The sequence below is a fragment of the Gossypium hirsutum genome, chromosome A05, assembly GCF_007990345.1.
Source record: "Gossypium hirsutum isolate 1008001.06 chromosome A05, Gossypium_hirsutum_v2.1, whole genome shotgun sequence".
Classification (NCBI taxonomy): Eukaryota; Viridiplantae; Streptophyta; class Magnoliopsida; order Malvales; family Malvaceae; genus Gossypium; species Gossypium hirsutum.
In genome coordinates, this window is record NC_053428.1 from 104,043,397 (window position 1) to 104,057,774 (window position 14,378).

General features: G+C 33.4%; 1 long non-coding RNA gene and 1 pseudogene across 4 annotated transcripts; both read right to left on the reverse strand.

The window, feature by feature from the left end:
• Positions 1–658: 658 nt before the first annotated feature.
• On the reverse strand, positions 659–4,507 carry LOC107959643 (uncharacterized). Of its 4 annotated transcripts, XR_005927489.1 has the most exons (4): positions 4,073–4,507; positions 2,177–3,627; positions 1,881–2,024; positions 659–1,577 (listed from the first exon to the last, which is right to left on the reverse strand). It is a non-coding gene; the product is annotated as an uncharacterized lncRNA (long non-coding RNA). The 4 variants fall into 4 exon arrangements; XR_001700856.2 differs by lacking the exon at positions 1,881–2,024 and having other exon boundaries at positions 4,073–4,504; XR_005927490.1 differs by lacking the exon at positions 1,881–2,024 and having other exon boundaries at positions 659–1,609; positions 4,073–4,504.
• A 6,259-nt stretch (positions 4,508–10,766) lies between these two features.
• Positions 10,767–11,887, reverse strand: LOC107961440 (senescence-specific cysteine protease SAG39-like; annotated as a pseudogene).
• Positions 11,888–14,378: the final 2,491 nt, after the last annotated feature.

Consider the following 14,378-nt stretch of genomic DNA (forward strand, 5'->3'; position numbering starts at 1 on the left):
GATTAGGACTTGATATTGTAAAAACTGTAAAAAGAAAAAAATTAATGAAGAGCACCAAAATTTGTGTATGTAAGTTAGTTTTCCTACATTTGTTGAGCTTAGCTCAGTGAGTAATTTTATTATTTTTAATATACAATACAACAAATGAATCACGCACTATCAGTCCCAAATTTAGAGATCTTACATTTGCATTTGACAAAATACGTTAGCGAATAAAGATATATATAGATAATTATATAAACAAATAAAACAACTTAATATAAGCAAACATTTATATAATAAAATTACAATTTGATCACTAACGTCTTTTTTAGTTTATATAATAACATTTTTTTAACTAAGATTTTATGCTTTCTATCAATTGCACATTGATTTCATGCAAAAATTATTAAAATTTGATTTTTAAAAAAAGTAAAAAAAATTCTGAAAAACATTGAAAATAAAAAAAAAATTAAATTAAACAAAAATATATGAAGTTTTTTAAAAAGGTAATGTGAGAGAAAATCCTGGAAAATTCTTTTTAAAATTTCCAAAATTTCTCTATTTGTATCATCTATATAAAAATATTTTTAAGGATCGACCTGTATAAACAACGAAATAAAAAAGGTTGAGAAGATTGAACACATTTTATGTGGAAAACTTCTTTGAAAAGGATAAAAACCACGATTAAAGAAGACTTCAACTTTTCACTAAAAAAGTAAACAAATGAGAGTACAATATAGAGAACATAAACTTAAATGTACTAAACGTATAAACCTAAAGCCCCAAAAATAAAGCACTAACTCTCATAGAGCAAACTCAAAAACAAAACCTTTACTTTCATAGAGTCCTCTCAAAAGGGATACAAAATTTTCTCCATAGTTACCACGAAAACTCTCACCAAAACTTATCTACGACTACATCTTGTTGCCCCCAAAAGAAAGGCCCTATACTTCTACATATTTTATTGCCTCTTAATTTGCCTTTTAAACAGGGATACAATGACCGCTTTTATAGGTAAAGATTAGTCGTCTAATCAGACTAAAATATCCATGAAGTAATTAGAGTTTAACTGGGAAAAGATAACATAGTTTAATTGGAGAAGAAACCCGATTTATGTGGGGAACAAGTTGCCACGTTGCAACGTCTCCATTTGTGTCGTTACGACGTCTTCCATCATCTCAACGTCGAGAGGCTTCTCGTCATGATGTCACCGTCTATTCGACCGAAAATACGAGGTACAACTCACAAATATCCACATTGACTCGTATTTACCATACCTTCTTCTCCATGCCTCGTCACGGGCCGAACTCTATCTTTGAAGAATGTTAACGAAACCCAAACCATTCTTGAACTTGGAAATCGAAAGACTCCTAGTCTTCAAATCAAGGTTGTATAATGCAACTAGGGCCACTGATACACGAACAGACGTGCTTCACAACAAGATAGAAAACATCGAGAAAATCAACTCCCTCCACTTGACTGTCACCCTTTGCGACCAACATTGCTTTAAACACTCTGCTTTATCCGGAACTACTACAATCTGAAATCTTTGATACCATTGAACTTTTCGATACCTAAATTTGTTAATGCCATCCCTGAAAGGGTCGATTGCAGCCCAAACCAAGATCTGTTACCAATTTGTTGGGGATTGACCCGTATAAACAACGAAATAGAAAAGGTTGAGAAGATTGAACACAAATTTTACGTGAAAAATTCCTCCAAAAAGGATAAAAACCACAAGCAAATGAGGTTTTGGCTTTTCACTAAATAAGTAAACAAACGAGAGTACAATATGAAGAAAATAAACTTAAATATACTAAACGTACAAACCCAAAACCCAAAACCCCAAAAATAAATCCCTAACTCTCATAGAGAAAACTCAAAAACAAAACCCTAACCTTCATAGAGTTATCTCAAAAGGGGTACAATATTCTCTCCATAATTATCACGAAAATTGTTACCAAAACTCTTCTGCAAGTACATCTTATCACACCAAAAGAAAAGCCGTGTAGTAGTACATCTTTTATTGCCTCTTACTTGGCCTATCAAAACAAGGATACAATGACCCCTTTTATAAGCTAAGATTAGAGGTCTAATCAGACTAAAATATCAATAAAGTAATCAGAGTTTAATTAGGAAAAGATAGTAGAGTTCAACTGAGGAAAAAACCCAATTTATGTGGGGAACACGTTACCAGTCCACATTTGTGTCATCACGATGTCGTTTGTCATTGTAACGTCAGGAAGCTTCTTGTCGTGACGTCGCTGCCTGTTCGGCCGAAAATACAAGGTACACCCCACTAATATCCTATACCGATTCTTTAAAAAATATACAAATTAGTAAAGATTTATAAAAACGATAAAAATCTTAAAATAATTAAAAATTATAAAAATTAAAATCTAACTATCCTAAGCTTATCTACATATACAGTTCCAGAGTTGCTGAGAGTAGCCTTTGACTCCAAATCGATTTATTTCTAAAGCTCACTCTCGTTCTACTTTTTGGGTCTTAAGTAATGGTGTTGGAGTCTTTTTTTAAATTGAATAGTGCATTATATATACACACACGATTTTCAGGGTGTTGAAAGGAAACGTGGTGTGGGTGAAAAGACAAATAGAAGAATGTTTATTGGGTCAATGCTACCAAACTACCAACGCAAATGTGGAGGTGCATACTATGTATTGCCGCTCAAATTCTAGCAACTCAACTGAGCTTAGAACTAAATATACCAATTACGAGCCTAAAGGATGGAAACTACAAATGCCACTTCACCTTCTCCAATCCATAAAAAATGAAATTTCTAATAATTTTTTATAACTTTTTTTTAATTTATCTATTTTTTTTAAAAAAAATTTAAGTTTAATTTTTTTTAAATTTCTTTTATATAATTTGTTTCTAGAATTTCAATATTTTTATAACTTTTTATCATTTTTATATCTTAAATTTTTTAAAATATTTTTTAGAATTTTATATGTTTTAAATAAAACTAATATCAGAAAATATAAATATTAAAGACAAAAATTATCATTATACTAAAAAAAAAAGTGTCATTATTCCACAAAAGTGCTAGGTGAGCCAAAAATGAAACAAATTTAAAAACATCAGTGAAATAATTGAGACTTGACATGTAATAATTAGAACAATTGAGTCCCCTTAATATAAAATATTTGATTTTGCAATATAAATAAGTCACCCCTTAAAATTATAAAATATTAAAAATAGACATTGGGATTCTCCTAAATATGTATGTGCCTTATAGTGTTTGTTTACATCGTTCATATGGAGTAGCATGTGTAAGGCCCAATTTTTATCCGGGTTTATACAAAAAAAAAAAAAGCAAATCAAAATATATAAAATAATAATAATAATAATAAAGCCCAAAGTCTAAATTTATGCTCTATTAAACAACTCTAAATAAACCTAAATTAAACCTAACCCAAACAACCCAAACCCCAACTTAATCCCTGGCCCAACAAAACCCATTACACCCAATTAATAAACGGCTCAAAGGAGCCCAATAATGTGAAAACACCAGAAACTCTAGGGGTTTCTCGAATGTGCTAAAGCAACAACAGATCGATCCCACTAGTAGTTCCCACGCACGGCTTCCACGAGCGGCTTCTTCTGTACTGCCATTTCTCCACACTTGCAAATGGAACACACAAGAAGGAGCAAATAACAGAATACGTAGCAGATTAGTTTTCTTATTTATTTTATTTTCATTTTTCAGCTATAAAAAGGGACTGAATGTACTATGTATTTTTTGGGGGGGGGGGACGCATATTACGCACTCATACTACATACTGATACTCAATAAAAATTCAAAGGATTTTTTGGAGAAGGTGATTGCTTTTTCTTAAATCTCTTTAATATTCTGTTGATCATTTTTTATTTCTTTTGTTTTTATCATTTACATTTTAAAAAAAAATGTGAAAAGAAAAAGGGGGGAATACGAAGAAGGCAGTTAGAATTTTTAGAAGGTGATTTCTATTTAAATTTCTTTAAATTTTAGCACTTTCTGGCGATTGATCTTTTTCAATCATTCGTCATTGCGTTTAAGAACAAAAGGAAAAGATAGAGGGGAGTTTACCTTCGAAAACGAGCCATCGGAGTCCTTATCTCCTTCGAAATCGAAGCCTGAGATGGGGATTTTAGAGTGTTAATCAGCCGAATAGTGAAAGTGGGAATTTTCTTTGTTTTTGAAGTGGCTAGGGTTTGGTCTTTGAGAATCGGTTAAAGAACGAGAGAATTAGGGATTTGCTTTGATTGTTTAAAGAAAATGGCAGATTGCCATCCAATTTCTTTTAGTTTTAACGTTAAAAAATGGCGTCATTTGGTAAAACAAGAAAGCTCGCGCGTTGACCCCATTTGTAAGCTGGGTATGCGCATTTTCACTTTAAACGGAAAATTTTCGCGACCAGTCCCTCCCATTTGCACCACCCTTAATTTAATCTTATCCTATTTCTTTCATTTCTGCCTTGAAGTTTGCGCGCTATTCCAATTCAGTCCGCCCTTGAGTGTTTTTTTTGGAGTTGGGAACATTTGCACTTTTAGCCCTCGTGCATTCACGCGCATTGTATTTTAGTCCTTATAACAGTTTCATTGATTTATTTTATTTATTAATTATCTCTGTTAGTTTAATTTTTTTTCAATTAAGTTTTTTTTCCATTTTAATTTGTATAATTCATTATTTCTTTTATACATTCATTTAGTGTTTATCTCTTAAATTTTTTATACATTTTAAATTACTTTCATAAATTACTTTGTTTTTATTATAAAAGTCTAATTTTAAAATCACCTTTTATATATCATATTGTTTTAAAATTTTGTACAATATTTAATTTAAATTACCTATATATATAATTTATATTAAAAATAGTTTTATTTTATAAACATTAGTGATTCTATGTTATTATATATATATAATTTCTTTTAAATCTGGTTATTTGCATCTCCTTTTAAATTTATTATGTATGTAATTTATTCTTGAAAAAACATATTTTATTATTTCTTTGTTATTTAGGATTCTTTCATGTATATATAGTTTTATTATATATTGGCTTGTTATTCTTTTATGTATATTGTTTATTCTTTATTTTTATTATATCTTCATTATATATATTGTTTACATCAATTTTTTATTATTGTATGTATATTATCACCTTTAAATAGATATTTATTGTTTTTAAAATATTTTTGTATGATATTTGCTCCGAATTTCTTCTTTCACAATATTTTTATTTTAATATCCATTTACATATTTTTACGTTTTATTTTTATATATGTAAACCATTTCAAACCCTATCATGCATTATTTATTTGTAAGTTTTTCATATAGTTTTTAAATTGTTGTGTATTATATTGGCTCTCAGTGTCCATATTGCTCTGTATATTATGTGTTTCGTTTTATTTTTCATATTATTTTATATTGTATATTGTCAATCAGTCTTTTGTACTATTACTTCAATTTCTGTTCATCTATGTTTGAAAATTGTTATATTTTATTCTAATTTATTAACGTTGGATGTGAGCACATTGTTATTGTATGTTCGTAAATTTATTTTTTCTTTTCATGACTATAATAATTTCACTCATTAAAAGGATATATTACTCGTGTATATTGTCCAATGTTCGTAATTTCGCCTTTTGTTTATTTTCACTTTTGGTTTTAAAGTTAATTATTCCCTTTTATTTCAAGTAAAATTAAGGCGTTTTGAGATAGTTTACAATGGTTTATTTAAAAAAAATTTAAATAAGACAATGTTCAATATTTGGAAATTCGAAGAATCGTGCCCTACCGTGCTGGGTTTCGATTTTTCGTTGGACTAAATATCTGGATATCCTTTTATAATTTTTAACCTTTTGGGAGTCAAAAAATCAATTGTGTTTTCAAAGGTATGAAGAATCGTGTCCAATCGTGCTGGATGTGATGCTGCATACCTTTGAAACGAGAGAATTTTGATGACCAGTTTACACCACTCAAACATTTTAATAAGAACCATATTTCAAGATTTCTTTTCTAAAATTTTAAACATAAGGACAGCATGTGATCAATCTGGTACCAGTTTTTGGGTGTAGTGAGGGTGCTAACCCTTCCTCCTACGTAATCGGCTCCCGAACCCATTTTATTTTATTTTTACATAGATTAAAAATGTTTTAAACGAAATGTCTTATCAGGTGATCCAATCACACCTAAACAAAAAGATTGGTGGCAACTCCACATGTTGTTTAAAAGTCGATTTCTGTTTTTTCCTTTGAAATGAAAAATGGTTTCGACAGCTTCGCGACTCCGCTAGGGATTGAACAAGAGAGTCAGGCCATAAATTGATTATTTGCTATCCTTTTTTCCTTTTGAAAATTGGTTTTGGAAATTATGTTTCTTTTGATTGCATTGTTTGTATGATTGTTGTGGTCTTCTGGAATAGTACTGCATTGTATTGCATGACCGCTGTAGTTATACCTGTTAAGTGGGAGTAAGAAACTATGCTTTTGTGAGGTTTTCACCTCCGCATGGGCTAATGGATTTCTTCCGGGATACATCCGTACCTATGATTTTGTGAGATTTTCATCTCCGCATTGTCATAGGGAAATGTATTCTCCTGAACCGAACTCGATTCATATGAGCCTATGATGGGTGAGAATTGAGAAATTTGCTGGTTCAGGTACCATTTCTCTAGAACCGAGCTACATGTAGTGAACCTTGAGAATCCACCTTAAGTAGAACCTTGCCCAAATTTAGTGGTTACCTGAATAGGTACTTTATTTGATATTTATTTCACCTGTACTAACGTGTTTTGTTTTTGTTTTGTTTATAACTGCATTGCATTCATCTCATATATTTGCATTGCATTGCATCATTGCATCATTTGCATTAGATTTTCATAAAAGGGTCCCTAATTAGTTGAAATCATTTCAGTTAATCTGAGAATTGATAAAAACTTACCAACCAAGCGTTGTTATGGTACCCGTGCTAAGACAAAAGATATGGACCAAAGATTGGAAAGACTTGAACAACTTCAAAGAGAGATGCAAGATCAGTTGCAAATGCAAATGCAAGAGCAACTGGCAAAGATCCAACTAGATATGATAGACCAAGTACTAGAGTCTCAAAGGAATGTGATGAATCAGCTGTCCCAATTGCTGGCTAAGGGGCTAGAAAAAGGAAAAAGCTCTATGATCAATACTGGGAAAGACAATAAGGAACTTCTCTATCCTCCGGGTTTCATCTCAACAAATGTTCAGACATGTCTACAAGATGCACCTATTATTAGAACTCAGCAATATTAGGTCGGTACCTCTTCACCAGTGGATTACTCGATAGGCTTAGGCTTCAATCCGAGGGGCAACTTAACCAATCTTAAAGTTCCTGATCTGGATGAAATGGAAAAAAGCAAAAAGGGAATTGCCAAGAGAACTTGAGGATCGGTATAGGTGGTTGGAGGAAAAATTGAAGATAATGGAGAGTGTTGACTTCTATTGTAGGATTGGCGCCAAAGATCTGAGTTTGGTCCCCGATCTAGTACTCTCGCCGAAATTTAAAACTCCAGAGTTTGAAAAGTACAATGAGACTAGTTATCCTAAAGCTCACATTTGTTCTGTCGAAGGATGACAGGATATGTTAGTAATGACCAATTATTAATACATTGCTTCCAAGATAGTCTGATCTGGTCAGCAGCTAGATGGTACAATCAATTGAGTTGTGTTAAAATCCATTCATGGAAGGACTTAGCACAGGCTTTTATGAAGCAGTATGGCCATGTAACGGACATGGAACCCTATGGAAATGAAGCAAAATGAGAGCTTCAGGCAATATGCCTAAAGATGGAGAGAGGTAGCAACACAAGTACAACTGCCTCTTCTGGAAAATGAGACTTTGATACTTTTCGTCAATACTCTAAAAGCCCTGTCCATTGACTATATGTTGGGAAGTGACACTTTGAGCTTTTCAGATATAGTAATGTCAAGTGGGATGATTGAAAATGCAATAAGAAGTGGGAAGATAGATAGGGGAGAAAGCGCCGAAAGGTTAACCCCTAGAAATGAGGAAATGAAGTGAACATCATGAGTATGCCTTCCAAATTGGTCAACATAGGGCAACCAAGGGTTGTAACCACTAGTTATCAAAGAGAATTTGAATGACATATCTAAAGAGAGGTCTAGGGAATAAAAGTTTACAAACCCTTATGTACTTAGGGGTGTTTTAAACATTGGGACTGTGGAAGAGATCATTTTATTTTTAGAGCTGATTTAGAGTAATATTCAAAACACGCTTGTTGCCTTAAGCCTAGGGGCAATAAGAATCCTTTTGTGAAATAGGCTTGTGTCCAAAAATTTTTATTTCAATAAAATGCATTCTTTTTGAGTAAATATTCTTTCATTCTTTATATATTCTTTTGTTTTTTGGACTATTTTTTTTAAAATATACTTTCATTCTTCATTCATGATCATACCATACAAAAAATCATCATTGGAATTATTTATTCTTTGGAATTTGCCTTTGTACCTACAATAGGTTCCCAGATATCAATGACATGAGCAACGCTGTAACTGACTCCCTTTTGGGGTGAGATATGTGTTTAAGTGGATCTCAGAACTTTGAAGATAATAGAGATTGTGACTTATTTCTGATTTGTTAAGGACGGTAGAACAAGATGAAAAACGAATCCTACTTTACAAAGGATTTATAGACATTGTGAGCAAAAGGCAAAGATCGAAGCCTGGGTCACCACAAAGACAAAGCGAATCGTTATTGAGTTATTCCAAGAATTCAAAGATATTATCGCATAATCATGTCAGGATATGCTTAGGATACTAAGATTTGTAGACGCTAAAAAAATGTCTATATAGTGTCAGAAGGACACATGTTAATGGTTCCATGGTAGCCATGCTAATCATGAGGTTTGGGTATTGATGATCCACCATGGAAGGGGATGTCATTCGTTAAGCTGTATTTAGGGAGACAAGCCATATTCATTTCTTCACAGACTTTCTCTATATGGGGCATGGATGTTATCGGACCATTCTCGTCTAATACACGTTGATTCATCTTGGCAGTCATTGATTACTTCACGAAGAGGGTGAAGGTCGCTTCATATGCCAATATTACAAGGTCAACAGCCATCAAATCTCAAAAAGAAAATTTACTGACAAGTAATGTCAAAAAGGATCATTTCTAATACAACTGCACAATGACAAAAGTTTGTGGTCTGTTCAAATATCAGAAACCATATTACCATGCAATAAAGGCATCCAAAAAGAAAAACAAAAGTTCAAAAATAGAAAAAGAAAAGGGAAAGCAGTAAAACCATAAAACAAAGGTCATAGTGAAAGACGACTGAGGCTTGCAAAGATTGGCATAAAAAAGTTATCATTTACCCTCTATACTTATCGAACATTGGCCAGGACCTTTTTTGGGGCAACACATTGCTCATTGGTTTATGGGATAGAAACGATTTTGAAGATGAGGTTCTTTTTCTCCGAGTCTTGTTAAAGTTGAAGTTGGATAAGGCAAAATGGATCTAAGCATGATATGATCAATTGAATTCGAAGAGAGGAGATTCTATCGTGGTCTAATGCACTATAAATGAATGACATGAAAATTCTATGAGGGGAACTTGATGTTGAAGAAGATCCTTCTTATACAAAAGGACTTCAAAGGAAGAAATATGCCGAACTAGGGGGGACCTTATGTAATAAAGAAGGGAGCATTGATATTGAAGGAAAGGATTTGCTTGGTTCGGGGAATTCAAAATGCAGTCAAAGAGTATTCTACCTAAAAGGGAGAGGCCAATGTGAAAACCCGCAAAGGGCGCCTTGAGACCTTTAAAAAAAAGAGATCAAAATAAAAAAAATAAAAAAAAGAGAAGAAAAATTAAAAAAAGAAAATAAAGAAAAAAAATAAAAAAGAAGAAAGAAAAGGAGAGGGCAAGGCGAAAACCCGCAAAGGACGCTTTGAGACCAAAGGGGATTTGAATTGAAAACCCGAAAAGGGCGGCTCAAATTTGGATTAAAATGTGGCATACAATAGTCTTGCTATGCCTGAATTAACAATGAAAGAAGTATGTTACATCTTGGGGCATCAACAAAGTACTTCGGATCCCCTAAACACAGATTGAGCTCAGAATGGTCCTCAAGAAGTTGGTACAGAGAAGCTCAAGCTGCGATATATAGGGCACCTAGCTTTACATTTTTACCCATTTTTTCTTATCTTTATTACCTTATTCTTTTCAGGTCACTTCCCAATAAATTTCTTTCTTGGTTGCATTTGTTTATTTCTTTCAAGCTATGTTCTCAATTAATTCCTTTCTTGTCCATGGTTATGATCTTTTTCAAGTATTTTGCATTGAAATAACGATTTTTGGGCAATAAGAACCATATTTCAAGATGTCTTTTCTAAAATTTTAAACATAAGGACAACATGTGATCAATCTGGTACCAGTTTTTTGGGCATAGTGAGGGTGCTAACCCTTCCACCTATGTAATCGGCTCCCGAACCCATTTTTTTTACATAGATTAAAAATTTTTTAAATGAAATGTCTTATCAAGTAATCCAATCACACCTAAACAAAAAGATTGGTGGCGACTCCACATGTTGTTTAAAAGTTGATTTCTGTTTTTTCCCTTGAAATGAAAAATGGTTTCGACAGCATGTACATATATAGACATTAGCGTATGCCACTCAAAGTGTTTGTTTACATTGTTCATACTACATTCACGTAGAGTAGCATGTATAAAATTCATAATATAAGAATATATAGAAAATGCAACTATGGTTTAAGTTATGTTTATGCAGTAGGGTAGGATGCTTGTATTGCAATGCCACAAAGGCCTTCCTTTGTATCCACATCTCTTTTCATCTTAATGTAGCCTTCTTCACCCCAACTACTGCCCCAAGAGTTCTTCACCAACCTCTCCATATCCAAAAGACGTCACTCCGTGGTCCAGAGCTGTGCCACAACTTCCCGTAAACACACCACCCGAGTAGAACTGGAAGTCGAAGCCCCCGGCATTGATGGCAACAGAAACAAGTTGGTTGGCAATGGCCTTCTGCAATGCATCTTCACTATTGGCAGGCACATCTTCAAACCCATTTATCTTAGCCGCATGGTTGGCTTCTTCGTTGGTATTGCATGTGCCATCAACTCCTTTGTAGGGGTAAATGGATTCGGTTGTTAGGCCTTTGTTCTTCTCGATGAATTGCAATGCATCGTCCATTAGACCACCTTCGCAGTCTTGATCCTCACCCTTGGTGTCACAGCCCACCAGTTCCTACTCGGACAACGAAATTAACTTTTCTGTTGTCAATTTAGTAACCCCTTCAATGGCTGCCACGGCCGAGAACGCCCCACAACATCCTATATTTCAGCATCACATGATCGAGACACACATATTTAGAACACAACACATACAAAGAAGAAATCATAGTAATATTTTAGTAATGTTTGTGAGAACAAGAAATTAGAGCAGACCGCATTGCCTTGGTCCTTGATAGGTGTAATAGCTCCTTTCTTTCTCCAGTCCACGGTAGAAGGCAATGCGGTGGCGTTCTCATATTTGAAAGTGGTAGCTGTGTTAGAACACATATGGCCCTTGAACCCATTTCGAGAAGTAGTAAACTCTTGGTTGGTTAGATCTGCAAATTGGTTCACACCAAGCTTGTACGGCTTGTTGTTGGCAGCATTGAAAGAGTCGATGCGTGCCACATTTTGTTTGAAAACTTGGAAATGCTTTTGCCTTTCGTTGGTGTCCTTGTAAACTCGTCCGAATTGGACCATCTATTGTTGATGCCTCTCGTACATGGATGCATCTTCCAGAGCAGTGCGGGATGTGGCTTCACATACACCCAATATGAAGATTAGTAAGGCCAAAAAGTGAAATGATGATGCTGTTGGTTTTTGGAAGCCATGGTGGAAGAAGAGTTTGCGATGGAATAGAAAAATGAAGAGGCACACTAAATGTGATGGATTCCTAGATATATATATATAGTCCTATTTTTTCTCCATCTATTCTTGGCTATTTGCTGCGTGATGAAGACCCAATATGAGATTTATTTTCATAAATTAAAATGAACCAGCTTTTAAGTTGATCTGAAAGACTTATAGTTTATCGTAATATTGATAAATTGGAAAAATTGAATGGTAAGCTAATTGTGAGGAGTTATCTATCCTTGGTGTCACTATCAAACAAAGAACCAAAAACCAATTTTTTCAAGTAGGCAATGGACACCCTTTCTTATGAATTGAAATAAATTAGATTTTTCGATTTTTCTAACAATGTTTCTTACACATCCGTAGATATACCGGAAACCTATGCTTCCATCCCTCTATGTATGTGCTTAAAATTTAATTAATTGAAGTCTTAAATGGTTTGAGAAAGGAAAGGGACTTAGGCGAGGAAGGACTTCGGAGAAGAGGGTGTATACTAAACACCTATGGATTGCGTAATGATATAGTGTCCATTTAGAGATAAAAAAAGAGGTCCAAGTGCGTGAAGGATGAGAATAGAAAGACCAAGTACTTCGTAGCTAGAGCTAGAAATAACTGTATCCATAGGCTTAGAATTAATGTTGTTAGGTGAAGGATATAAAGAGCTTTGAAAATGCTTAAAAGTGTTGGGTGCAATGATAAATTACTTTGCACTCGTTGCGAGTACTTAATTTTGAGTTTGAAAATACATTATTGAAAAGAAAACCATAAATCTCAAAAGAATTAGACTTCTTAGAAAGTTTAAACTTTAAGTATAGTTTATTTCAATGGGAGGATGGTTTATAAAATTTACCATGGTGTAAATTGAACTGGGTGAGGGTGAATGATAGTGCCCGAGATAGATTTTTTGGGAATTAGATAGTAAGGAGATAAATATAAATATAAAATAAAAGAATTATCCACACAAAATCTCCATTTTTACTTTCGAAACAAAGCCTTAAATTCCAAGAAAATTCAAATTAACGTTGGCTCGAAGTAATACTAAGTCAAAAACTTTAAAGAATAAGGATAAAATTTCCTGCCCATTAAAAAAATACTTCATTTCTATTGAAATTCTACAAAGGGATAAAAATAAATAAGTTGCATAAATAAAATCAAGTGGTGTTCTAACATGGCATGTTTTAGCTGAAACATAGATAGTTAATGTTCCAACAATCTCCCCTTTTGACATTTTGAAGGAAAAAAAACACATTTTAGCTAATGATTAAAAAGAAGTAAATAATTAGAAAATAAGTCTCCCTCTAACTTACAGTATAACACCCCATACTTGGTCCAGTCGTCGTACCCAAGTTACATGATATTACCACTCTAAAAGTTAATACTGTTCACCAATCAATCAAACATAGACAAAAAGATAATTTCCATGCTATTCAATTATATCGGGACCTAATTCGAGCTTACGGAACATTTAAAACAAACTAACAACAATTCTGGATTAAATTGAAACTTTTATAAAAATATAGGTAAATAGTGAAAACATGGGTCACATGGCCTTGTGGCCAAGCCATGTGACAGGGCAGAGATCGTGTGGTGCAGGACATGGCCGTGTGGCGAACCGTGTAGTAGAGCTTAGACAGTGTAGGATGAGACATACGGTCGTGTCTCCAAATAATGTAACCAACTGGTTTCATGTGGGCCTAAAATCACTAAAAATTAAACAGTGCACACAGTCGTGTTATAGACCGTGTCACACAACCATGTGGGGTACATGGCCCTGTGACAGATCATGTCACAGGCCATATGTACACAAAACACCTTCAAACTCAAGCAATTTCATCCATTCTTTCTTAGAAATCAAGATATACATTTTATATCTATTTATACCAATTCAAACCTCACTAAAACATGTCAAAACATGCTAATTTAACATTTAATCTAAGCTTAACCAATATGCCTCATTTGGCACCATAATTCAATCATGAAACATCAACCATTCATACCAAGATTTTTCATGGCTAATCATACTTATACAATAATCATTACTTTAACTAAGATATCAATAAGCAAAGTTCAATAAGAGACCTAAAACATAAGAATCTATTTTCACAATTTAAGCATACCTTACTAAATCATGCCTTTAACCATTTTATACTATTCAAGTCATTCACTCTAAACATAAAAAATTACCAACATTAAATATCAAGCCATGCTATTAGCTAAACTTACACATAATGTCATTCAAATATTGGCTAACATCATCAACTTACTAAATGTCAATTAGGTACCAAGCACTTAATATATCAAGGTTAATTATAATCTTATTCATAACCGAAGTACTAAAACATGATCATTAATTTGCAAAGTAGGCATCCTATATACATGCCACAAGTCCACATTTTCAAACTTCAGAAATCTACCGAGTCAAAAGATAGTAGGTGTGAGCTTCCGTTGATCCAATTGACACGTTCAGAA